Source organism: Chlamydotis macqueenii, chromosome 2, assembly GCF_036417535.1.
Source record: "Chlamydotis macqueenii isolate bChlMac1 chromosome 2, bChlMac1.mat, whole genome shotgun sequence".
NCBI lineage: Eukaryota > Metazoa > Chordata > Aves > Otidiformes > Otididae > Chlamydotis > Chlamydotis macqueenii.
In genome coordinates this window covers 120,509,874-120,537,408 of record NC_141557.1, presented here as the reverse complement: position 1 = coordinate 120,537,408, position 27,535 = coordinate 120,509,874, and positions in this window count along the sequence as shown.

Sequence of the window (27,535 nt, the reverse complement as noted above, 5' to 3'; positions counted from 1 at the left end):
TTTTCTTTAAAATTTTCTTTCAATATCAAAAATACTAAGATTAGTAACATTTGATGAACTTCCAAAAGCTTTTTCTTGACATTGCATTTTTTCTTTATTATATTTTAAGGCAAGACAGAGTTTAAAAAAACCCAGTGTTCAGTGAACAGAAGATGGCAAACACATTGAAGCCAGCCATAATATTGGAAGTATTTTACAGAATATTGTACCACTCATTACTCTTCCACACAATATATCCTAAATCTCTCATTCCTAAGGAAATCTCCAAAGTAGATTATTCCTTCTACTGGGAGTAAAGTGCCAGAAATGCCACTCAATGTACTAAAGATCTTGAAGTAAACAGGAAAATATGACCATCTTGACAGAGAGGAAGCTACTTGTTGAAACTGAGATGACAGTTCTTATAGGAATCCTTTACAGGGTTCTATAACTACAAAATGGAAGAAAATCTAAATGGAAGATGTCTTGTGAATTCAATAGAAGATACAAGGTCAAATTGCTGTTGGTAAAAGAGTTGCTGCTGTGAGATGTTAAGGAATGATACTTTATGAATAGTCTTTTGTAACAGATTTCTTTTTCTTTCTCGGTATTAGACTTGTGCACACAAAAAGGAGATGCTGTAGCTTGAAGAAAAAATTTAGCTAAGAATATTTCTAGGGTGATTTGGGATAAATAACTTTCTCCTACATGTAATGCTTAATTCTTGTTAAATTTGTGCTCTGCTGCTTTAGGTATCTGAAAACTTCTTATAAAGCTATTATTTCTTCACTGTTGATTATCACACTTTGCCAAGAGCACGTTGCAGAGTAATCTAGAAAAAAAAATCAAACTAAAAACTCAACAAATAATTGTTTTGCCATTATGTTGCACCTTTCTTAAAGAGACTCCAGAAAGTATAGACCTTGTGCCTGAAAATTCTGTAAACAAGAAGTGGTTGATGCCATGGGCCTAAACACTACTGTTTGGATTTTACTCTGCCCTGTTAATAATGTGTTGAAATCAATAGATTAGGCTCCTAGAAAAAAAAAAAAAAGAATCTTCAAAAGAAACATTAAGAAAGAATCAAAGTGGTTTTTTTGTTGTGTTTTAAAATAAAATTAAAAAAAAAAAACAGTCTGAAGAAAAGCATCCCAAAAAGATTGGAGCTGTGATCTAACAGCTCAGTTCTCAGTTCCACTGTGAAGAAGTGTGCAAAGTGCACCTGTACAGTAAGATGCAGCCCCAGAAAGAGATATGCAACAAGTGCTTAATGATGAATTCTTACACTACAGAGAGACAATTCTTTATTAAGATAATGAGTTTAGAAGTTTCTTAAAAGTATTGTTAAAAATACTGGTATTTATTAAGCTATTTGTCACCAAAATTGTGTTTCAGTAAAGGAGATACTAATATCTATTTTGAGAATAATTTTGATAAAATGGGAAAATTTAAAAATATTTCCAGTGCTTCAAAAGGAAAATAACAAAGTCTTTCTGAAATTTTCCACTTGCAGAAAAGACAACTAAATTTTTGGAAGCTAGAATAGACATTCAGTAAGGTCAACTTGTCTTTTATGAGATTACCAAAATACATATTATATTATCTGATAATATTAAAAGCAACAGAAATTATCACATGATAATCAAATCAACTGGATAAGCAAGATTATATTTTTCAGCAATTTTGTATCAGATTTCATTGCACAGTTAAAGTCACAGATTTCTCTGAATAACTTAAATCTACTGAAATCTCAGGTATGGATTCTTTTCCATTCTTATTAATTCCTCAAATGTCACATCCTTTGTAATATGGTGAGTCAGGTCATTCCACTCATATAGGGATAAAAGCTCACTTTGTGCTAGGTATTTTAACGAGCAACAAAATCATGTTTTGACAGGTCAATTGAATATTTTGTTGCCTGCTCTCATTGGCCATGGGAGATCCAAGAGAGCATCTGAGTTCAGATGTTTAGGGAATGCCTGAGCCTCAGCTCAGCTCTGTCTTGAGCTCTTGCTGTCAACCACAGGATATCTAGGTTTCTGCAAAGAAGAAATCACCTGATGCATAATATGGACATTTAAGGTCACTGGTCACAAAGTTCAGCTATAATTCACTTACATGAAATAACAGAAAAATCATTGTGTTATGCTCCTTAAGAGAAATCTTATAAGACAAATAATGGTACTTCCTTAAATTCACTTTCAAAATCTGATAGAACAAAGCTTAGATAAAGTTGACATTAAACCTCTTGAAATTTATTCTAGTAGCCTCTTCCCATTACTGATTTGTTGTAAAGTCTAATATTGCCTCATATATTTCCTTCTGACCAAACTTCTACGTAACATCTTAAAATTAAATTCCTTTATCTTGGAAAAGGAGGTAAGCTATAGACACTTATAGAAATCCTCCCCAAAAAAAAGTTATGACTTTCATAGCAACTTAGAAATTCAGATATTTTTGTTGATTATTTGAATTTTAAAAATCTCTAAGTTACAGTGTTTTCAGCAAGAAATATTTTCAGTTGTATCCATCTGTTGACTTTCTGTCTCACTATTCTTTCTACACTGTTTACCCTGTTGACACTAACCTTTTATTCTCTAATTCTCTCAGGTCCAAAATAAAATGTGTTTATTTAAATACTGTACTGGGAGAAAAACTGTGGAAATTATTATTTTTTATCACTGACCTCTCCAAGACTTGCATCAAAAATACTTTATCTTACTATTACCAGTTCTGTATTTCAATGTCTTCTATGGAATTATGTATGATAGGAGTGAAATACATTTAACATTATAGTTGCTCCTGTAAATTCAGCTAAGTTGTAGCACCTGAAAAATCTTTTGTGACATAAGCTACCATATTAAAACAGTCTAGGCAGAAACTAATCTATACTCAAAGAATTGGTAAAAACACATCTGTTTAAACTTTGCATTATCTGCAACTGGGAAAATGAAAAGAAGTTATCTGCCAGCAAGATTTATTCTATTACTGTTTTAAACATTGCCAGTCTACTTCAACTTCACTGTCAACAGCGGGAATTTTTGTTTATAATGAAAAAAGTTTGATTGTTGGAGATTGTCTCTGATGGCATTTCTTTCCCTGACTGTTGTCATGCAAGTTAGAAATAATTACTGTACAACTAAGTATTTGGGGTTCAAAAAATACACTGGGTTCTTTAAAAAAGAAGGGAAGCATTATTGACAGATGTAATCTTTAAACTTATGAAAAAAATAGGCCATAGTTATGTCCCTTCGTTCATACTGAAATCAATTATATGCTTAGAAAAGTGAAGCATAGTTACTATAATATTATTAGACTCTAGACCTTTATAACAGAATCTGACCATATGTTTTATGACAGCTTTTTCAAGAAGTACAGTCTCCCTGCAAATTACCTGAAAAAAAATCTGGAGTTCTCACAAATTAATCTGCCATTTGATTTCTTATGAGATAATTTAGTTCATGTCTGTACCAGCAGAGAAATTGGCTCCATGATAGCTACTTTCAGAACTGAAAATGCAAGGAAATGCAATGAAACTTTATTGGCCTGGATACAGAATCCCATAAGCTGTATTCTTTCCCAAAGTGACCTGGCTCATTCACCTGTGCTGCACTGTGTTATAAGCATTTACCAAATCACATCAGCTGTAGCTTGAATAGTTCTGTATCACTGTTCAATATCAAGATCACTTGACTGAATTATATGTAGACTCTTTATAAGTCTTTATTATGAATATAAAATATGCAACTGGTGATGAGGTAAGATAATGTGTTGAAGGAAAATTTTCCAAAATAGAAATCATGTTGCAAAAATGAGAAGAAAACTAGAAAATGATGATATCATGAAGGTCAATGGGAGGACAAGAAATTTAGATGAAGTTTCGTTTCTTTGATACTATTTGTTGCTGGAATCATTTATACAAGTAAGGCTTGGTAATACATTCTGGGAAAGTGAATCCAGATGGAATATGAACAAGAAGAAAGCAGATTTAGTTCTCCTGAGTGAATTTTTGCACCTGATCTATTTCTGGTAAGTAAAGACTAAGCAAGGTAAAGTTTGAAATCAAGTTCACTAAAGGCAAAGGGTTTCAGGAATTTTAAAGTGAAAGCATGCATTACTACAACAAAGCTTATAAAAGGATATTTAAAGATTCAGCAGAAAGTACATCACAGCAATTTCTACAGATTCTCAGAATACTGTTTTACATTAATAAAGGTTTTTCTTAAACACGACAAAACCTGACAAATATTAATCTTTAATCCTGTTCATAGTAAGATTTTCAAAGAAAAATCTACAAAATGCATCATATAACAGTAATAGTATTGCTTACCTTTTCAGCAGTATATGCAGAATACTACTGGAAATAGAAGTATATGAACCAAGACCATAATCCAGATATGGCAATTTTATGCTTATCCCACTACTATGTTTAAATAATGATGGAATATTTCAGAACACTTATGCTTATGATCTAATCTAGTTACCATAGGTTACCAGGTTCTCATGTGTCTGTTTGTATATACTGTAATCCACACTGTATGCATGGTAATGCAATGTAATTGAACAATTTTTCATTTCTGACTAAGCTAAGCTAAATTCATAATTTGTCCTCCTTTCCTGTGGGTGTTTCAGAAAATTATAAATTATGTTGGGTTTGGTTTTTTGGTTTGTTTTTTTTTTTTTTTACTGACTGCACCTGGTAATCTGTGCACAAAATAAACAGAATTAGGCAGTAAGAAAGGCTTCACAAACAGATAAACAGCAAGTTTAATACTGGCAACACATGCCAGCTTTGTTCTGGCACACCCTTTGTAGTAACCTTTGGTGCTCTGCAGCAAGAAAACAGTAATAGCTTTATATAAATATGAATGGAGATGGAACAAAAAAAAAACAAAACAAGCCCTCCCAAAAACAAGCCCACAATAATATCCTATTTGCACAATTTAATTACTCAGAAAATGGTGTTTCTGATGTTAAAATTCTTCATGTACGAGAATTTGTATTAAGAAAGCAATCCTTGAAAACAGTCACAGAATCACAGAATCACAGAATTATCAAGATTGGAAAAGACCTAAAAGATCATCCAGTCCAACCATCCAGTCTTAAAGTGGAGTACAAAGAAGAAATAGAATTTCACTTCTGACTTGTGAAAAAATATTGATGGATAACTTCTGCCTCTAGTCATTGTATTCTAATTGGAATGGTCCTTATCTCATTTTTACTTCTCTTCATACTCACTGAGTAGAGACGAAATCAAAAGCACAAGTACTGAAACAGCACCAGCTGTTCTCATGATACTTTTACTGCACAAAGAAATGAGGTGCGAATAGGCTCATCAGATTTCCAGACCAGTTATTTAAAACTATGCTGTTTTGTTCTCATGTAATCAGGAATGATTCCACCCAATCAGATTGCACCAGTTGTAATAAAATCAGATAGAAACTTCAGGACACCCTTATACGGCCTGAAATGAATTTTAAAAGTATTTCAGCTGTGACCAAAGATACAAATAGATTCAGTCTTCAGAAGGTATGTTGTTCTGAAATGGAAAAATACCTTCCTGTTCCAAACATGCTATTTTGTTCTAAGCTGCATATCCTTTACTGTAATACTGATCTCAGCGTTGCATCCATAGGTTAACTTTAGTCACTTCTGTGTCATGCATTTAACATTTAAAATAATTTTTACAGAGTTCACATTTCATTCAGACTGAAGGATCTGAATTTGGACTATCTCAGTTTACTGTAGGGTATCTAATATGATATAACCCCTTTACAGTAGTATGTAGTAGTACTGTAGAAATTAATACACTCTGTAGAAACGAGTGAGTTGCTATGAATGCAGACATTTGCCCTGAAATACTAATTATTTACAGATGCACATTAAGACACTCTGCTCTGGGAAGATAAGGTGCATGCAAGTATTATTGTCAATATAATGAAGAAAACAAACAAAAGCAGTTTCCCAGATCCATTCGGGAGATGAAATCAGTGAAATCAGTGAAAGAATTTTCCCTTATTTTAAGAAAACAGACATTTTAACATGTGAGATGCCTCTATCTTGTTTGAACACATTTATTACAGTTAGCTGGGGTTTTGTTCACCTTTCTAAACACTGTGCCAATGTGACAGCGATGACAACATTGAAAGATTTTAATGGAGGCAAAGAACTTGATTAGCCCCTGATAAGCTTGATGTCAGTTAGGACTTATCACTATTTAAAAATAATGAACTGCGAAGATGCAAACTGAACCAGGCATGTGGTACATATTCTCTCAGCATTTGTCCATGCTCTGGGGAACTGACATCTTTAAATATGTAAATTCATACCAACAGAATTCATAGAATTTGCCTCTAAACTTCCTCTTTGAAAAGTTATAGTGGCAATCCAATCTATAAAATCCCTAGCACATGTGTATAACATTGTGCATAAGAAAGAGATTGGGCAACATTCACTCCAGGCATACATTCCTCACTAAATTATGCAGACTGTTCGCCAAATGGAGGGAAAAGACATTTTGATTTCATTGATGTAACCAGTTATTTAACAAACACTTAGATGCAGGAGTTGGTTCCTGGTACACCAAAGAGCCCCATCGAAGAGAAACAACTGGCATTTGGATGAAGAGGGTGGCTTCTTATTTAGGAGGAAATAGAACAATTTGCAGTGAAATGCTACACCGATCTAAATCCTTTAGAAAAGCTTTAAGAGAGCCAGGCTGTAAAAGCAAAAATGTCTCAGTGAGAGCATGAGACATACACAAGATCCACAACTCCAGCTGCAGAAATTTCAGGATAATGACAATAAATCAGCTCACTGAAGAAAAGAAAGTTCTTTCTGTAATGTTTGTTTTGGTTGTTATTAATAGTACTAGTGCTAGTATTTTCATTTTTATCTCTTCTTGTCTTAAGGCAAACAAAAAACTGCTTATTTCAAAATCTGATGTATCTGTAAAGAATGGTCTTGAGAAATTTTAGCAATACTCTAGCCACTTGAGCACACGTATATGCAGTACTGTGTGTATATACAGTATGTGTGTATATATATATACAGCACTGTAGATAAAAACTAAGTGAAGAACTTGGACAGATCACAGGCCACACAGAGAAACGGTACAATAGCCTGGACAGCAGGGAGGGAGGGTATTTTACGGTGAAGGCCGGTGTCAACACCTAGCTGCCCAACATGCACCAATTATTGGACCACATGCTTGAACTGTAATGGCCATGGCAGGGGGAGGGGAAGTAATAATTAGTGCTTTATTCTTTTATCCTATTTTTCATATGTCCTCTTCATAGCTTTTCTTTGAAACTGCAGAGTTGCAAATCTTTTGAGCTTACTTACAACCTTGCATAGCATCACTAGGCAGTGCTGTGCTATTGGATGCTGCCATAGATATTGAAGAGGATCTCCCACTGATGTCTCAGATCTTGTTCTTGACAATTTTCCTGACCTCCTACTTAGTTTCCACTACGTCTATTTGAAGAGGTTCCCAACTTCAGCATTTTCAGAGTTTCACTTTCCAGGCTGCCTGATTCCAAGCCTGATTGTATTTCAAGGCATTCTGGGCAAAATCCCAAGCTTTGCTATGGAGTCCTGTCCCTTCTGTCCTTGTCTTCAAAGTAAAAGCAAAAGGTAAGCTCCAGCAGCAGAGCTGCAGCTGTTTCTTCTGAATACACTGACTATGGCAAAGTCAGTCTGAGTTTCACTGAACCCTTTCTTTTCTCAGTGATAATACTTAACTTTCCTGACTCTTAAAAAATATTACATACTTGCTAAGGAAACCTGGCTAGATTATTATTCCAGAAGGGAGAAACATTTTGTTTCTCCCTAGGAATCAAGCATACCTCTTCTAGAATTTAAGTATAAAAAATAAGCTCAGATAACATCATGATAGCATCGTATTTGCATGAAGACTAGTAGAAAAGAGTATTACTTGTATTGCATTAGGATGATGATCACCAGAATATGTTAATATCATTCAATAATGCAACTGTTAGTTTTCATTAGTATCTCCCTGTTTGGATATTCATGTTTAAATTATTGGAGTTCTGTATGTTGAAAATTATCAACAGTTGAATACTGTCAGAAGTACTCCACAGAAATTTATAAACCTAAAACAAAATATAGGAAAAATGTTACTGCATGAACTAAAAGGAAGATATTTAAAAATAATCTAAAATATATTTTAATTTTTATTTTACTGTCATAATTAGTTTTAGATTGCTTTTACCTGAAGGAAATTTCCCATATGTGACTGAATATTTCACTGTAGTTCCTATTAAAAAATATACCAATTCTAAATATGATTTTTTAAAGTAGGCAAACTTTCCAATTATTTTGATATATGTCTATGATCTGTTGGTACATTCTTTACGTAGGCTTTATTGACCAAAATATTTACTCATTAATCACATGGAAGCATAGAAAAATTAATTATGTTCAAAGCACTTGAATATGATTCTTAAAAGCCTATAGTTAGCTATCTTAAAATGGCTGCCAGGTCTCAAAGGGTTCACTTTTGTTGCAGGTAGATGAATAAGGAAATACAAAAAAAATAAGAAAACCTAACCTCCTAGAAGATAATATAAGTAATGTATATACCATTTTGGCCATTGCTGAGGAAATTGTTAACTTGCTGCAAGACTGTATGAAGATTATGGGACTGTTTCCTGTCTTCAACACATTATGAAACTAATTTATGAACACTGCTGATTTGTGAACTGCCTTTGTGTACCCATTCTACTAAAAATATCTTCAATTCATCAGAAAACTGCTTTTTAAAGCCTTTTAAGCTTAGAGAGAGAGGCTTCTAATCTTAAATTATATGATCAGAGCAAAAAGTCAGATCACTAAATGGTTGGCCATGAACGGGAGGATCAGCTTGCAGAGTGCTTTTTGGGAGTAAACATTCCTCAAATAAGAGAAAAAGGGCAGAGGTGACAAAGGATAGATGTTAAAAATCTTGGGGCTGGAAAATGTGGGAAAATAAGACTATTAGAGGAAGACCTGTTTCTTTTTAGGAGTGGTACCAAAGAGTACAAGTAGTGTTAGTAAAACTTGTGATTGAAAACACATATACAATAAGGTTTCTGGACCACAGGTCTGATCTTGTCCCTCAGATTCCTGTAGCTCATGAGGAAATGGGAGACACAAAATGTAACTATTTTTGTTCCATTCTTTATATTACTTGCTAAGAATGATAGCATTTTTGAAACCCATACAAAGGTTGCTTTAGGTTTACAAGTGTCAGGTTTTTTTTGCTTATATCTATTTCTCATCATTGCACATTCTTTAAACCTCCCAACAGAAAGAATCTGGCATCAAGAGTGTCCACCTGGATAAGTTTCTGATGGCCAAAAAGCTGTTGAAACATTGGGTGACTCTGGAGATGAGACCAGCTGACTTACCTAGATTGTTCTCAGGTAAAGGTGCTGAACAGACACCTTGTCTCCTGATGTGTTTTTAGTGATATCCGCACGCAGGTAAGGATGTTTTAGAACCCAGTACCTACAAGAATCAATTAGTCAATCTGATGTGCTGAACAGTTGTATTTTATCTCTGTGTATCAAGAAAGCAGAAACAATTACGCAAAGCTATTTCTGTTAGCTATCAGGTTGGAGATTTTGAGCTACCATAGAATAATTAACTTAAAATTGGAAATGGAATAACCTAGAGGTGCTGGGAATGGAATTAAACTACCTAAAATCCATTACTCTATTGAGAAAAATCTGTGGTTTTTTTCTAACTCTTTAGCCTTTATTTAAAGTAAAAGCCATGATGACTTTAACTTAGATCAGCTCTAAAAGACTAATTATGCCCTTTACCAGTGGAATAGATTAGAAATAGTTTAAAGTTGTGTTGACCTCTACTGCATGTAACATCTTGATAATTCCCAGATGAGTAAAGTTAGTAAAGTTGACTAATAAATTTCATTTTGAGCCTCATCTTTTTTTTCTGAACCTGTCTATTCTCTATTGGCTGTGTGCAAGCTGTAGCATGATGTGAAGACTTAAAGCAGCACTTTAATATTTGGCATCAACAAATTATATGGATAGATATTTTAATTAGTTACAAGACAAAGAGTAACCAAGACACAATGTAATAAACTGTTCTAAGCATTTTTTATGTTGCCAGTACTCACTGAAGGTCAGAGCCAAGAGACGTAACTACATCAGTCATATGCTAAAGTAAAGGATAATTATGTTTTAACTTTGTAAGGTAGTTAGCCATAACCTTTCTCTTATTGTCTACTAAACTTGCACTACATCCTCATGTGATCTAGTCATACATATTTCACATAAGAGTATGAAAACAGAATGAGACATTTCAAGTATATGAGATGTCATGAACCCCTTAATGAAACCTTTATGAACTTTTAATTCATTAACTGTCAGGAATAAATGTAGAATTTTAATAACCTAATAAATGCTTATGAATATTTTCTGAAGAGTGTCTGAACATTAATTTGTTTGTGATTTATTGAATGTATACTCAAAAAAAAAATATTCCAAAATTAACAATTAGAGAGTGTTTTCTTTTGGTGAAAACCCAAACCAATGTAGAATATGAGTAAACTTCTGGTTTGTTTTACTTTGGTTTGCATTTTAATGTAGGTAGTTCTGACTATGCTGGGATGTCATGTGTAACGAAAATTGAAAAATCTACCACACTATGTTGGAGCAGGTTTGCTGGCAGGACTTGTGACCATCTGGGGGACACACACTGGAGCAGTCTGTTCCTAAAGAACTGCCCCTGTGGAAGCGACCCAAGCTGGAGAGGTTCATGAAGAGCTGAGGCCTGTGGGAAGGATTCATGTTGGAGAAGTTTGTGCAGGACTGTCTCCCATGGGAAGAACCCTATGCTGGAGCAGGGGAACCCCAGTCCCCATTCCCCTGCACCACTGTTGTGAGACAGGTAGAGAATTCAGGAGTAGAGTTAGGCCTGAGAAGGGGTGAGGGTTGAGGTTAAGGTGTTCATAAGATTTGGTTTTATCTCTCAGTATTCTACTCTGGTTTGATTGCTACAAATTTTTTTTTTTTTCTTTCCCAGGTCGAGCCTGTTTTGCCCATGAAGGTAACTGCTGAATGATCTCTTCCTGTCCTTATTGTAACCCACTGGTATTTTCTCTCCCCTCCCAGGGAGAGTGAGCAAGCAGCTGTGTAGTGCTTAGCTCCTGACTGGGGCCTTCAGTACCTCTGAAGGTGTTTTCAAAAAAAGCAGATGTTACCTTGATGTGAAATGGTACAATGCACAGAGAGACTAAGTTTATTACAAAGATCTTGAAAGTTTTTTTTTTTTTTGGTTCAGTCCTGGTTATATTATTGCAGCATATTTAGGGAAGAAGAATATCACCGCTTATGTCAAGTATATGTGTCACTGGAATGTGCATATTTATATATTTGTATGCACACAACTTAAATAAATGTGCAGGGAAGAAAAAAAGAATGAAGACAGGAAAACTTCTAAAACTTGCAGCATGATTTCAAGCTGTTTTCTTGTTGATTGAATTTTTTTTTTATCTGTAGTTGTTTCAGCCATTGCTGAAGCTGTGATCAGCTAATAGTGTTTGAATTCTAATTCTTTATGAGTAAATGATCTGGATTTTCATGTATTTTAACACAACAATCATTTTTCAGAGTTCTTCTATACCCTCTTTTATATTTATATACCTACTAAATATTCTGGCTTTGTTTTATCTTGAAGGTTTTATTTTAATTTAAAGGAGCATTGCATTTGTACCATCAGATTATAATTTAGCAGTTTTATTTTTTTTCCACCTGTTACTGCTGATGAAGACAATTATGTACTTAAAATTAATGTACAGACATTCTATGGACAACATAGATCAGCTAAACCTCTGTGTTTGCAAAAGCTTTTAAAATAAGCAGTGTTTCAATCTATATATTCTGGGAGCCTTGGAGAAGACATTGTATGCAAAGAGTTAGTGACCCTGGGCAAGCCATATCTGCTCTATTGGGCCTGAAAAGCTCATATGCTGGCATGAGCAGCTGTTGTAAGGGAATGTGCTGGAGTGCCTCATTTCAGCTTGCACTTTATGCTACTGGATGCTATGACAGAGATAGCATTCCAGTCTGTTAAGAGAAGACACATGGTTTTGTTTTTTACACAAGATAAAAGGCACTATGGCATGAGAGGGAGGGTGAACCTTTTCACGGATGGGATCTGTGCAACATGCTGTGGGAAAATCCATCTGGGATCTGTTTGATGCTGCAAAAAAGCTGAGTTCCCAGCATCCATAGGGACATATTCCTGTCTATATTCCTCTTTTTATTCTATCTTTATGCCATTTGTTGTCAGGGCTTTCATGCTGAAATCCAGAAGAGCCCTGCACCACACCCCCCTCTCCTTTCCTTGTGCCTTCCTGCACAACATCATGTGGCTGACAGGAAAATGCAGCCATAAGCCAGAACATTATGCAGCAGTTTCTGGTTCAAAATTATGCCAAGTACAAATAAGTTAGTTCTCTCATTGATGTCATGTTCAATTATTGTTCTCAAACAGTAATCAAGAGGTTGAGAAGAAATTCTCCATTGGGTTCAAATGCTGTAACTTAAAAAAAAAAAAAAAAAGGAAACAACCCAAACCCTTAAAAAAAAAAAAAATCCCCAAACTCTGCAGTAGGGAACTATTGCTGGTTTAGTTCAACCTACTTATTTTTTCTTCATCTTTTCAGAAGGGGTTTTTTTTTCCTCCCTATTCTTTTGTTTAGCTTGCTCTTCTCCTTCCTTTATTTGTAGCAGCAGCAAATGGAAGTGAGCTTATTTCATTCTAAGACATTATTAGCTACCTAAGGGATGATTAAAAAACACAAAGGAAATGCATTTGGCCACATTTTGTAAGCATAATAAGCAGAGTTTGAGTTGAAATTTGATTGGAAAATATTGAGAGGCTTTTTAAAGGTTATTCAGAGTTCTCTCCATGAAGTGTTTAGGTAGAAATACTTACGAAATACGGCATGGTGGGGTTTTTTTTGGTTAATTTTTTTTTTTTTTTTGTCTTTGAATTTGTGAAATCTGTTGGGAGTTTTACAGAAATCCCTAAAGTATTTTAAGAATGTAAGTAGTCAAGTATTGGAACCGAGGGCAAAGGTGCTGGATATGAACGCAGCTCTGAATGATTTTTTTTTTTCCCAAAGCTTTCCCCATTGTCGTGGTTTTGCTAGTAAGGGAGGGCCTAAGGTGGTAGCTTCTGTAGGAAACTGCTAGAAGTCACTCCCCTTTGTTCAGTGGACTCAGCCGGGCCTAGGGCGGACCTGCTGCTGGCCAAGGCTGAGACGATTGGTAGCAGAATGTTCCGTGATAACGTCTCTGCGATAACGTATTTAAGAAGGGGAAAACAGAAAAAAAAAAGAGAAGATGTGAAGAAGCTGAGTGGGGGCAGAGGCGCAGAGGGGGAGGCCCAGGCCTCACGGGTCTTGCAGGCCTCACCCTCTGGCCTCTCGCCAGGCAGCCGACTGGGCCCGACTCAGTCCAGCCCAGCTGCAAGAAGTGGAAAGGAGATGAGAAGTGAATAAGATGTAAAAAAAGATCGTGAGAGACATCTGCCAGCCTGTTGTGAGGAACGGCTGCAGACGCCAAGGTCAGTTCAGAAGGAGTGGGAGGAGTAATGCGGCTCCTGGCCAAGATTCCCCTGCAGCCTGTGGTGACGACCATGGTGGAGCAGGTTGTCCACCTGCAGCCCATGGAGGTCCACGGAGGAGCAGAGATCCACTTGGAGCCCGTGAAGGACTCTGTACTGGGGGAGGTGGATGCCTGAAGGAAGCTGTGGCCCCTGGAGGGCCCGCTGGGACAGCTGTTCTAGAGGGACTGCACCCGTGGAAGAGATGACCCATGCCGGAGCAGTTCCACGAAGAACTGTGGCCCGTGGGAGGGACCCCACGATGGAGCAGGCGAGGAATGTGAGGAGTTCTTCCCCGGACCATGAAGCAGCGGCGTGAAACAACGTATGATGAACTGACTGCAACCCCCATTCCCTCTTCCCGCCCTGTGCCGCTTGCGGGGGAAAGGTAGTAGAGATAATGTTAAGCTTGGGAAGAGGGAGGGGTGGATGGAGGTTATCTTGTTCTCTGTCTCATTATCCTGCTGTTTGTAGTAATAAATGAATAGTTTTCCCCAAGTCGAGTCTGTTTTGCCCGTGACGGTAACTTTAAGGATTTCTCCCTGTCCTTATCTCAGACCTCGAGCCGTTTTTCTTATATTTTCTCTCCCTGTTCTCTTTGAGGGTGGGGGGAGTGAAAGAGAGACTGCGTAGTTTGGTCCTGATCGGGGCTGAACTACGACACCCATCTAGCTTGAAAGTTTGCTATAAGATTTCAGTATTTATACAATAATTGTATTAGAATATGTATTTCTTTTCCTTTAGAAAAGTGTGTATAGCAGAAAATAACCTGCTTTTCAAATAACAGAACACAAAATCTTTGTAAAAACTAATGAAGACTGAAGGGATGTTAATGCTATGTTATGCCACCCCATCTATAATATTAAAATTTTCCATGCTGAAGCCCCACAAAAATATTAGAAAGGATACTGTCACAATTCTTCCTCATGATGAGGAAGAGGAGGAAGGAAAGGGTAAATGTTCAAATGCACATGCATATAGAAACTAATGGGTTTTAGGAAACTTGCCAGATGTGTGCACAGTCTCTCCTTCCTTCTACCTCAGTAAGGGTTAAAATTATTCTTTTTGACACAGAATTTCAATAGGATGAACTAAGATGACCTACACGAGTATTTCATAGGTAGCTGGCTGCAAGAAAAAAAAAGAGGATTGAATTGCCATGTAAACACCTTTATAAAAAGGTAATTTTTTAAAATTAATACTTCCTCCTTCATTTCAAGAAACGACATCTATTTCATGCACATGTAAAACAGGATTAATGGTGAACATCCTAATAAAGATAAGGATGTCTACCTCTTCCACCCTGAAACTATATGCCATTTTTCTTGGAAGGCAGATACCTTACTCTACTCCTCAGCTGTCTGCTAATTTATCTAGTTTTCTTTATCCAGTAAACTAGTTTAAGTAAATAGAATAAACACTGGAAATTCATTGAAGAAGAAATGACAATTACTTGTATAATTATTAGGTCTTCAGAATAGCTTGGAAACTGTAGCTCTGTACCATTTTCAGACTTTCTTATTTAGATCTTGGTTCACAGCTAGTATTTTTTTCCAATTTTGTGTGTATCAAAGAAATCAAATATATTGAGATGCATTTGTTATAATATAGGATAGCAAACTTTCATATAAAGCTAGTCCAGCGATTATTCTGTTGTAGGATTTTCTCACATTTAATATTTTAATGGTTTTTTTCCTGTATTTTCCTAATATTGAAGTCTTTTTTCTTTTTCTCTGTTCAGATTGCCTATCTGTTCTCACCCTACTCAAATGCACACATACACCATATGTTTATTTTGTTTTCCTGTCTATGGGAAAATGGAAACAGATAGGAAGATGATTGAGAAAGTGACAAATTTCTATTTTTCTTTATTTCCTTTTTTCCTCTCTTTCTACACCAGTCTTGAGATATGCAATTAACATTAATTACTGAACAGAAATTTAAGGTTCTTCAAATGTTTCAGCTTGAAAAGACAGTGTAGGTCAGAGGAAGCTCTGTTGTAATTCCCTGGAATAAGGAAAGACTGTTGATAGGATATTCCAGCACATTTAAGCCTCGTTTCCCAGCCTTCATTGTTTTCCAGTACAAATATTACAGAGATTAGAGTAAGCCCTTAAAAAAAATGACTAATGAGGAAGAGTTGTTTTCGGTAGGCATCTAGTGTCTCAGTTGGAAAACGAAGACCATCTGCTTTGAGCGACCACAATAGCACTTCTACATCCTCCATTTTTGGTGATTTAAGCTAATCCATTCAATTTTATCTTGAGATGGACTAGAACTGCTCAGGCAGTCAAATAGTGTTTCTTAGCTGGAAGCCTTTACTGATAGGCTGAGGGGTACTGTGAATGGGCTTCCTACAGTCTCTGAATCTTCTCTGCAATTCTCTGACAGCCTCCTGTCTACTCTACTAATATCTACATGGCAACATTGATGTGTTCACAAATCATAAAATGGCTGTGCAAAAATACAAATCCCCTAAAAATCTATTTATTTTATACCCAAAGTCAGCATTACCTTGACCTCAAGCAGTCTGATTTTCTGTATGCATTTTCTGTATGATTTTCTGCATGCATTTTCAAACACAGAATTATAGAATCAGAACACTTTGGATTGGAAAAGACCTTTAAAATTCATGTAGTCCAACCCCCCTACAAGAAGCAGGGAAATCTCTAACCAGATCAGATTGCTCAGAGCCCTGTTCATCTTCGCCTTGAATGTTTCCAGGGATGGGGCATCTAGCATCTCTCTGGACAGCCTGTTCCTGTGCTTTACCACCCTCATTGTAAAAAATGTCTTCCTTATATCAAGTCCAAATCTATTGTCTTTCAGTTTAAAATCATTACCCCTCATCCTATCACAACAGGCCCTACTAAGAATTTTCTCCCCATCTTTCTTACGAGCCCCCTTTAAGTACTGGAAGGTAACAATAAAGTCTATCCAGAGCCTTCTCTTCTCCAGGCTGAACACCCCAAAGTGTCTCAGCCTGTCTCCACGTACATTTCAGTTTCAGGAAGTGCTGTGCTAACAGAGCTATATGCCTTCCAAATTTAATTTCATTTTAACAAAGGCATTTACTTGAGACTTTGCAATATATTGACCAAAAAAAAAAGTTTGCCTTCTAACATTCTTCTTGATGCCTTGCCAGTCCTTTCCTGCTGCTCAGAAAATAAAATAATAGTTCATAGATCACTGGCACAAGGAGAGAATTGCATCCCAAGAGCTTTACAGATTTCAGAACAAGGTGTGCATACACAATGTAAACAAAAGGCTTGGCTTCTTCAAGTCTATGTCTATGCTCCAATGATCAGGAAGTGGAGTTGACTAAGCAATCTTACATGGGGTTAGTATGTACTGAAACACCATCAGAAACACTGTGCTGGCTTCTGTGGAGTGTTTGATAGCTCCTGAATAGTAATGATTCTTGTTATCTAATGCTACAATTAGTCATATCCTGCTGTAGGAAATTGTATAGGGGAAATATATTTCCCTGTTTCTGAGAGGAGGAGAGCTCCAATAATTATGATCTAAAAAAACAAAGGGGCCTTCTACATTTCCCTCACTGAGAAAACACATAGAAGGAATGTTTATTTCAGTCTATATTTTTTATTCAGGTATTAAACTTCTCTGCTGTATTTCTTAACCATATTATACTCCTTTTTTGGGGGGGGGGAGTCATCTATTTATGTTGTCTGTAAACTTGTATGTTACTATACAATTCTGTTGCATGTCACTATCTCCCAATTGAAATCCAAACCCTACTGCAGTCCTCAATCTTTACTTCTTCAGAAATTTGAGTCTTTGGAGACCCTCCTTCAGTGTTCTTGCTTCCAGTGACTAAAATCTCATACAAATGTTTGAGGCATACTTGCTTTGGACTGTATTATGCACTGTATATCACTAAAAACAATAAAATTTTATAATCTTCCTCTTAAGGAGATCATATTCCAGCCTCTGAAATAAAAATTTTATTTATTCTGTAGGTTAAATCTCAGTGATATAAAAATCAATGGCAAAGCACACATCAGTTTTACTGGAGCCACAGTATTTTCTTAACATATTCATATTATCTAGCCTATCTGAAAAAAAATATCGTTATCAACTTCTCTTTTCTGCAAAATCCTTCCTTTTTTCCTTTCTATAAAAAAAATCCTTTCTATATGTAATAATATAAACAGCATGGAAAATATGATCCTATTAATTATTAAGTACTTAATTATTTTCTTGTTATTGATTTTAAAACTTTTATTTTTTTCTTTTGATGTAAGATTTAGCAGTATGAATCCACATTCCAAAGTAAATAATTCCCATTAGACAAATTATACTTTGCTATTAATTACTTACTGACATGCACAAAGAAATATATTGAAAGATCATGTAACTGAACCGGTTGTTTGACAAGTTTGATGCCAATACTGAATGAACTACACTGGACTGATGATGTATAGCAATAATTTAAATTTGGAAAACAAGTGATCATTGTAACAATATTGATATTGGAGATGCATGTTATTTAGGGGAATAGTATGAAAAACTTATTAGAAGTGGATAATGGGAGAATATGATACTAAGATTCTTGTTGATTTAGACACCATGAACTAAAATATGTGTACGTTTACACAGTGTTAATCAATTCTCAGCATTCAAAAAGTATCACAATTATTTTTATTCTATACAATGTAAATGTAACACTTTTCCTATTATTTCATGCTGTTGTTTCTGGCATGTAGTACACAGACTGTGAAATGAGGTGAACAGCAGCTCCCCACAGTTTTGGGAAATTGCATTTGTTTACCTCCTAAAACTTTGGCTGTGCAGTGAAGCACCTGCTGTTTTTCAGTTTTATATATTGTAATAGGCATTTAAAGTTAAACTACATGCCAAAAGGGAGCGATTCTTTAAATCTAGAGAATTAAAGTGCACCTTTAAGCTCTAAGAAAGGAAAGCAGTTGTAGGGCACAGGGCTTCTCGTGAACAGCCAGTCAAGTAGTCCTTCCTGCGTGCTATGCTGCAAGCTGGTAGGAGCAGATTATACTGCCCAAACAGGGGATCATATTAGACCCCACAGAAGTCCTGTTTTGGTGACTCAGATTTAACAATTTTCAAGACTTAGAAAAAAAGGCTGGAGAGGAAAGTCATGATGCTCCATGTTTTTCTTCAGCAGACAGAGAGTAAAGAAGGTCACACTGGAGGAACCTAAAGCAAGGTGTCTGTGAGCCATCTGTCTGGGGAGATCTGTCTTGCCTATCCAGGTCAGCAGAGGCCAAAGGAGAAAGCAGTGGACCACGGAGTCCCTGAAAGTGTCACATTTCTCAGTTCAGGAGACGAAAGGGGAGCTGCTAGATGTATAATTTCTAAGGGGAACAAATATTGGCAAGTGTATCAGTTGCTGGAAACTCCAACATTAGAAAAAAAGAATGAGTGCTGAGCATAGTACGCTTCACTTGCATACAGCACAATACATAACAGATCAAAGTGATAGTGTTTAAGGTTTGCAATATCCAGGTATATCTTTTGTTCATGGTTTTGTTCAGGTTCCAGGACTGAGAATGCTCCACATAAAATTACATGTTCTTGGCTCCATACATTAACTTCTAGTTACCAGAATCTCACCTGATGTCAGCTTGGATGGATGGCAGGACATCGCAAGTGGCTAGAACTTAGGACATATAAGATGGCGTACCTGACTCAAAATAATCTTTATAACATGGGTTGAATCTATTTGTCAGCAGTTCCTAGAAATAAAACAGCTCCTGGGCAATGGATTTACTTTTTCTGAAGACCCTTAAAAATAGAAGTTTTTCCTTTTGACTTGCGGCGAGGAAAAAAAAAAAAAAGGTTTCCAACAAACATGCCATTAACAAAAAGAAAATTCTTAACCTATTGGGGACAAAAAGAAGTAATATCAGAAAGCATGTATCAGCATTCATTGAATTAGAAGCATTCTCAGTAAATGAGCTACTCCTTGTTGTTACATCCTGGTCTGAATTGAGGTATTTAATGAAATTTATTTAAATTTAAAGATCCTGATTTTCTGGAGGGTGTAGTCACCTTGACTGAGCTTCCTTGGTTGTACTTTCTTGTTTGTGATAAAATAAATCTGATACAGGGTGGAAGCTGATGTCTTTCTCCTGGGCTGTTTGCCAGTTTATCAGGACAGAGGAGAACAGAACAGCATGTAATGTCAAGAATCGTTTTTGTTAAAAAATAAACACATTTATATTTGTTATAACAATATAAAATTTAAATGCATGTATACCTAAATATATGTCAGCAGCAATATCAATAGCTACTGTTTCCTGAGCAATAAGCAAGGATGTTGAAATATCTTCTACAATGCAGCTTTACTTCAATTCCAAAAAGGGAATTTGTAGGATGGAGAAAAAGCACCAACTAGCAATAAACTTTCTATTTAGTTGTAGTTATAGGAACACATACAATAGCTATAATACATTTTAGTTTGCAGTAAACATTACATTTTTGTGATTTTCAAGTACCATTAAAAATCTTCTTAAGGAATGAAAACATGAACACAGATGGAGGAGGTGCTAGTCCTTTCCATAGCGTTCTTATCAACAAACATTTCACTATGATGACTGTCATGTTCATAAACGTGGGTCTATGATAGGACAGACTGACAGAACACATAAAAAGCTTCAAGATGCTAACGCTGAAGGTAACAATAAAATTCCCAAAGATATCAGAAGACCTCTACATTTCTCCATGCAAGCTCCTCTGCATGACCAAATCATCCTGGAAGTGAGGCCAACCTTGTCAGTGACAACTGCTTCTGAAGAATGTGGGATTTTAGATGATTGAAATACTTGTGTTTATAGGAACACAGAAAATAACTATGATAAATTGTAGTATTCTGCAATTACATTAAAAAAAAATTCAGAAAGTATTCTAAGTTCTGTTACCTGCTACAGATTCCATTCTATTGTGTAGTTAGGGTCATGATTCATCTTTTACACAGTCCAGAAGCTGTAGCACATATGAGTTTGTATTTCACTGCTTTGACCATGGCCCAAATATTTACATCAGCAAATTTCAGAGATAACAAATGATTCTTCAGCTCTTTATTTAATCACACATTTAGATTTCATTATTACCATCCTTTGAACCAGTGATAAAGTAAATAAACTGATACAGGTTCGTAGTTAGATTACGAGTTTTCTTTTCTTCCCGATTCTCTCTCTCTCGTTCTCTGGGGAGAGGGAGTGAGTGGCTGTGTGGTACTCGATTACTGACTGAATTTGAACTACCACAGTCATGTTTCAAGTTCTTGATTAGCTCTTGACATCTGTCTGTAAATTGTAGTACCTTGTGTATGAAATTAACCAGTAGCTTCCCTTCCTTTGGTGGTTATAACTGCACTATTATTGTCCAAACTGTAGCTTTGCAAGACAGAAAAAAAAAAAACATTTTCAAATAGTTTTTAGACTGTGTTTTGAAGATAAAGTTGAACCTCAGAATAATTTCCCTTCAAGGTTCTTAAATAAATCCTTCAACGCTATTAAGTTGACAAAGTACCCAGAATAACTTTTTCTTCAACTTCTAAATCATTTACAGAAGTACTTGGAAACTCAAAGAAACTAAAGTGTTTATTTAGATTTTGGACAGGTGAATGATGATTGAGTTTAACCTTCAAAGAAATTACACAGTTTTGAACTCTGAAAAATGCTTATTAAAGTATGGAAAAGTTATGCAGATAGGAATATATAATGAATAATATATATAGTAATATTAAAAATTCATATCTAGTTACATTTTCCTGTAACATCTAATCATGAGCTACTGACTATATGACATTGCTATGCCACTGAAAATGGGAATCACAGTAATCACTATTGAAGGGAGATAGATGTATAAAGAAATAGTGGCTTTGGATTAGGGAGCTTTGAAAATCAGTCTGAACTGCAAATTGTCATTATACAACCTTATTAAAAAATGTTGGTTAGCACTGTCCAAGACAGTGTGATTCCACAATAGGAAATCTCATGCTTCTCTCCAGTAATGCTAAATTACCCACCTAGGCTCCCTGAGGTGTTACTCTGCTAATAACCACACTAATTGTGACCTCACAATGCAACATGTCTAATCCTTGCTCAGTCCCAGTTGGGGTGATAAGGTCATTTCCTGGCTGGAATAGTGGCATTAATTAATGCCAGTGGTGTAGCCTAAAGCCTGGCAATTTGCCACTGCAGGATTAGCTATTTTGTGATGCTTCACTTCTATGAAATTACAGATTACTCCAGAGCACTGAACTCAGTGCAACTGACTGAACTTTACAACATGAGTCAGAATATCATGACCATGGCTAGAATCTGTCATTCTGATGATGTCCCTCATTCTGCATATTTTGTCACAATGTATTTATCTTTGCCTATTAACATGCTCCACTTGCAAATTTCAAAATATAACCCTCTATTCATTACACTAAATCCAGTAGTGTGTAGTGCTGATGCAGTATGGTGTATTACCACAATCATCATTGTAATCATATGACTTCATATTTTTGTAAAGGACATGTTTGAGAATTTTGAAATTTCTGCTAATTTTTGTTGATATGTAAATGTTGTAACAAGGTGATGTATAAGAGGAAATGTGTTTTCATAAGTAAATATCGCCTGTTTTCAACATCTATAGCTCTGAAGATTCTATCTCTATAATTTCTTCAATATTTTCAATTTTAATAAACCACAAAAGCAGTAAATTGAATGCTGCCTTAATGAAAGGGATTGGAGATAAATATTGTCTTAATTTTTAAATTTATGTTGACCAAAATGTTAATTGTCATTAATGCTGCTTACCCTACTTCCTTAAACATGACCTTTATTAGCTTGATTAACTATATTTTATACTGAGAAGCTGTTACTGCCAGTTTTGATTAGGAGTTTTATAGTCTGTAGCTATACAAGTTTTGACATTTATGTCTTTATATGAAAGAGATATCACTTTAGGTTGAATTTAATATCTGTAAATTTTGATCTGAATAATAAACTGAGTAGGAGACTAGTTTTATTATTCTTTAAAGAGTACCATTATCCCTATTACCCTTTAATTTGATTAACAAAGATTAAATATACCACATATATTGCTGGCTCTCTTTTTGTGAACTGAGCACATAGAAGATGAAGACTTAAAATTGATTGTAATATGATTATTAGATATTGAAGTCTGGCTGAATCGATTTGTCAATTGTGCTAATTAAGCAAATACTAAAATTTTGCAATTGTTTTGAATGAGAACACAAAATGAGGCACCATTTTTGTATCAACTTTTTTTTCAGTTAAAGCACATTGCTCCTTATCCTGCTGCAAGAGACATAGAATACATGACTTTACCTTAGTATGAGAACCTTTTCTTTCACACCGTTTTCCAAGTGAGATAATTCTCAGTAAAGTCTGTTTCCTTTTCCTCAGTGGTTCTCTTAAACTTTTTATCTCAACCCACAAGTTTTGCCTTCTTTTCTTTGATTCTCCTCCCCATCCCACTGTAGGGGTGGTTAGGGTGAAGTGAGAGACTGTGTAGTATTGTAGCTGCTGAGTGGGGCTAAACCTCAACAAGTGTTTCTTCTAGTCACAGAAACTATGTTGAGAACAGGCAAGTTAGATAAGACCAAAAAGTATTCAGAGGGCTAGAATTTAAACAGTATAGAAAGTAGTTTTAGAAATAGAGTTGATATTCTTTCAGAAATTATCTCTTTATCGTCAAGAAATCATAGAAGCAGCTTACCTTGAAGAAGAAGATCAATTATCCTTATTTATATTGAACGAAAACTGATCATAGTTGGAACACGAAGGTTGGACAAGACAGGAAATGCAGCTCTAGACCATATTATGAAATTCTCCACTTCTGTCATAGTTGAAGTACTTGATGAAACAATGTGGAATTTTTTAAGATTATTAGATACTTCTTCATAGAGGCTGGCTGTAAAATGTTGCTTTTAATTAATATTTTTTTTGCAAGGAGTTACTTCTCAATTTACTTTGCAATAAAATTAATTCAACCTTCAATCCATAACTTCAATACACAAGTTTTATTTTTATTTTTTCCAAGATTATTCTTTACAATGTAGTTTATCTTTTGAAATATAATCACTAAAAAAGCTACAGTTATTTGTTAATTTTCTAGTCTTATCTCCTTGACAAGCACAGGATTTTCTGAGAATCTGTGGACCATTTATCAGAGATTCTCACCCTGTATTTCAGCAATACAAATTACATTGGATAAGAGAGACTGGCAAATGCAACCTCTTTTTAAGAGTAGAATAATATATATCCTCTTGATAAGACCTCCTGTCTTATCTTTAAACTGATAACCTATTGCTATGGTAATGAGTAGAGACTGGCTTCTGACACTGGTTGACAAAGAGATACGAGTCTAATTAAACTGAAAGGCACAATGCTACAAACACACTGATAGCAAATATTTAAGATTAAGTGTATCATGTTTTTTTTTTTTTGCTTTTTGTGATTTACCAAAGAAAGAAAGTAAAAGAAATAGATTTTAAGATCTAAGGTTAATGAAGGACAAGGTAAATTAATTTGTTCTTGAAAAGCTACACTTGAATCTCTTTGAATTCTCAGCCTGAATATTGAAGTTAGACTTAAACGTAATTAAGCAACCACTACAATTTTATATCTGCTTTCGTTTGCTTGTTCTGAACTCCAAAATGATTTCTCCATGTAACTTACTCAAGATTTTGGATGATCCTGTTCCTTCCATTACAACAGCTTTAAAGCAAATTCATTCAAGAAAATAAACAAAAGGATCACTCAAATTTTAGTTGATGACTGCAGTTTAGTGCAATCTTTAGACTTACAGTGTGATGCTTAAGAACGTAGCATAGCTGGCTGATGAGAGAGTAGCTCAGTGTGTAGGTCAGGTTCTCAAGTGACTCAGATAAGCTCTTTCTCTTTTATTTTTTAATTCTTTATTTTATACTTGACAAGCATAAATGAGCTGAGCTTTTTTGATAAGAAAAACTGAGGTATTATCCTTTGAAAGTAGGAAAACTACTTATTTATTATTATTATTATTAATAAAACCAAAGCAGGATAATGAGGAAGAGAACAAAAACAACTTACCACCACCCCTCCCTCTTACCAGGCTTAACTTCATTTCAATTATTTCTACCTCCTTCCTCCTGCCTCAAGCGGCACAGAGGGGAAGAGGGAATGGGGGTTACAGTCAGTTCATCACGCGTTGCTTTATGCTGTTCTTTCCTCCTGGGGGAAGAACTCCTCACATTCCTCCCCTTCTCCAGCGTGGGGTCCCTCCCACGGGCAACAGTCCTTCATGTACTGCTCCAGCACTGGTCATTTTTCCACAGGGTGCAGTCCCTCAGGAGCGGCTGCCTCAGCATGGGCCCTCCATGGGCGACAGCCTTGTTCAGGCATCTGCCTGCCCTGGGCTGCAGGTGGATCTCTGCTCCTCCATGGGCCTCCATGGGCTGCAGGAGGACAGCCTGCTTCACCATGGGCTGCACCACGGGCTGCAGGGGAATCTCGCCCAGGAGCAGCATTACTCCTCCTCCTCCTCCTTCTTCACTGACCTTTGCGTCTGCAGACGTTCCTCTCACAAGAAATTCTTCACAATCAGCTCAGGCAGACGCCTCTCAGGTTCTCTTGAATCTCCTCTCTTCATTTTTTGTGGTTGGGCTGGGCCGAATCAGGCCCAGAGGGTGAGGGCCACAAGGCCCACAAGGCTGCCGCTGTTTCTGCTTCTTTCCTTCTTTTTAAAATTTTTTTCCCATTCTTAAATATACTATCACAGAGGCATTATCAGGGAACATTCTGCCACCAATTGTCTCAGCCCTGGCCAGCAGCGGATCTGCCCTAGACTTGGTTGAGTCCACCGGACAAAGAGGAAACTTCCAGCAGCTTCTTGACCTTGACAGGCTGGAGAGGTGGGCCCGTGCCAACCTCATGAAGTTCAACCAGGCCAAGTGCAAGGTCCTGCACCTGGGTCATGGCAATCCCAGGCACAAATACAGGCTGGGCGGGGAATGGATTGAGAGCAGCCCTGAGGAGAAGGATTTGGGAGTTCTGGTGGATGAGAAGCTTAACATGAGCAGGCAATGCGCCCTTGCGGCCCAGAAGGCCAACCGCATCCTGGGCTGCATCAAGAGAAGCGTGGCCAGCAGGTCGAGGGAGGTGATTCTCCCCCTCTACTCTGCCCTGGTGAGACCCCACCTGGAGTACTGTGTCCAGTTCTGGAGCCCCCAACATAAGAAGGACATGGACCAGTTGGAGAAGGTCCAGAGGAGGGCCACGAAGATGATGAGAGGGCTGGAGCACCTTTGCGGACAGGCTGAGAGAATTGGGGCTGTTCAGCCTGGAGAAGAGGAGGCTCCGGGGAGACCTGATAGCGGTCTTCCAGTACCTCAAGGGGGCCTACAGGAAAGATGGGGAAAGGCTGTTTAGTAGGGCCTGTTGCCATAGGACGAGGGGTAATGGTTTTAAAATAGAGGGGGGTAGATTTAGATTAGAAATTAGGAAAAAATTTTTTACGATGCGGGTTATAGAACACTGGAACAGGTTGCCCAGAAAGGTGGTGGAGGCCCCAACTCTGGAAGCATTCAAGGCCAGGCTGGATGAGGCTCTGAGCAACCTGACCTAGTCAGGGATGTCCCTGCTCCTTGCAGGGGGGTTGGACTAGATGACCTTTGAAGGTCCCTTCCAACCCTAACCATTCTATGATTCTATGATTCTTGCAGAAGCTGCCACTGTAGCCCACCCCGACTAAAATGAGAAGGAAATGAGAAGTTGCAAGCATACTGAGGGTCAGAATAAGAATATACATAAAGTTTACTATTGGGATGCTTCCAGAGGGACACAATAACTTGGCAATATCTAATTTATAGGCAATTGTGTTTGTTCATAAGATTGTATGTGTTGAAGTATATTTTCATGCATCCTGCTGCTAAAGATTCATCTAGAACTCACCTCAATATTTCATATTGAGAAACATTGTCTGCATGTCGTAGTTCATGGTAACAAAACCACGACACTGCAGTTTCAGGATTATGGCTCTTGAAATATTTTCTTTTGATCCTAATCTAACTTAATTTAAAATACTTTACAGAAGCTTCAGGACATTCAGACAACTTAGAAAATTTGCAGTAACTTATAGTTACAAAAATCAGTTTAAGAGCTCTGCAGACTGTATGTATTCATTTTAAGATTCTTGCATGATTGCTATACATTCTTATTAAATATTTACAAAATGCTTCAGATCAGAGCTCTGTAAAATGTTTTTCCTGTTAACGTGAAAGTTACTGCACATTACAAATGGAAACCAGATGCCAAAGTGGCACTTAACAAGATCTTTCACAATAAGTAAGAGTTAGTGTAGGACACTAAGTTTTAGTCCTGACTTTAAAGTAAGTGTTTGAAATACTTACATATGCCCACCAAACAATATTTAAAGGCAATGGTTACTATCATATTTAACCACCCCAATTTTTTTTTTAATGACAGCAGATAAAATGATATCACATCAGTTAGCACTAAATCCTCACTCTTTTTCAGCTGAACAGCATTTGTAGACCAAGTATTTTACTACAAGCTAGTAAATCTTTCAGGACCTTAATGTTTTTGAACTTAAATGCACATTTATTAGCAATTTCAGTAGGTGTTTTAATATTTGGTCTATTTGCTATGGCAGTTAGCTATAACCATCTTGTGTCTGGTTTAACAGTCTTTCCATCATACGTGATCTTTCCATCCATGTGAGAAAGAGTACTTTCTCTTCCAAATAACACAATTAGTAAGGATTTTCATAAATGCAAGGCAGGCATCTGTTAGTTTCTGGCCCTTTATCCCAAGATCCCTTCTACATCCCTTGGAGGAAAAACAAAGCCTAGTCTCTTCAAGTGTCTTGTCATAGAAGTCAAGATAAGTGGCAAGAG